The sequence below is a fragment of the Dipodomys merriami genome, unplaced genomic scaffold (genome assembly GCF_024711535.1).
Source record: "Dipodomys merriami isolate MVZ:Mamm:240054 unplaced genomic scaffold, mDipMer1.0.p SCAF_1210, whole genome shotgun sequence".
NCBI lineage: Eukaryota > Metazoa > Chordata > Mammalia > Rodentia > Heteromyidae > Dipodomys > Dipodomys merriami.
This window is the reverse complement of record NW_027202506.1, coordinates 108,031-108,748: the sequence shown is the minus strand read 5'-3', so window position 1 is coordinate 108,748 and position 718 is coordinate 108,031.

The window sequence follows — 718 nt, the reverse complement described above, 5'->3', positions numbered from 1 at the left end:
ATCACATCATAAGATTTGGGAATAAAAGTAATAAATTACTACCTAAATTAGTAACTCCACTACTCTACATTACAAGTGTTCTGTCAAAAGTTACCTGTCCTAGCTCTATTTTAATCAGAAAAATGGAGCACATTCTTTCCTCACTAAGTTCTACTGAGTATCTTTATCCATACCCCAGGTTGTTCTTACTCTCTAGTTCTCTGTTACTTTTCTTTGTTGGATTCAATCAATGACACTTGAAAGTGTTAGCATATTCAGACATGTAATTACAATTCCTTCTAACCCATTTGTTATAAAGTAAAACAAATTATGGGGAAATGTATAACTATGGTACATTTTCTTCCAAGGCATATTTATTTGATTTTTTAAGTATTATTTTAATAGTTTCATTGATAAAACTTGAGGAAAATGTTTTACTATTAGCAGTAATTAGTTGCACATTTTTTGTATTTTTCCATGTCTGTGTATTTGTTAAGCATCTAACATCGAATTTTACCCCAACTGTTGCCTTCTTAAAATTGCTTCAAATTATATACTATAAATGATGGTATTCTATGTGTTCATTGATATATTTAAATTTTGATCTAATATCCACATATTATAGGATATCTTCAACCTATTGTAACTGGTCTGAAAATCAATATGGACGTTCCACATTAAAGCAAAAACACAATGCCACAAAATCCAGTGAAATTAGGATTAGTTATATATTCAAAAT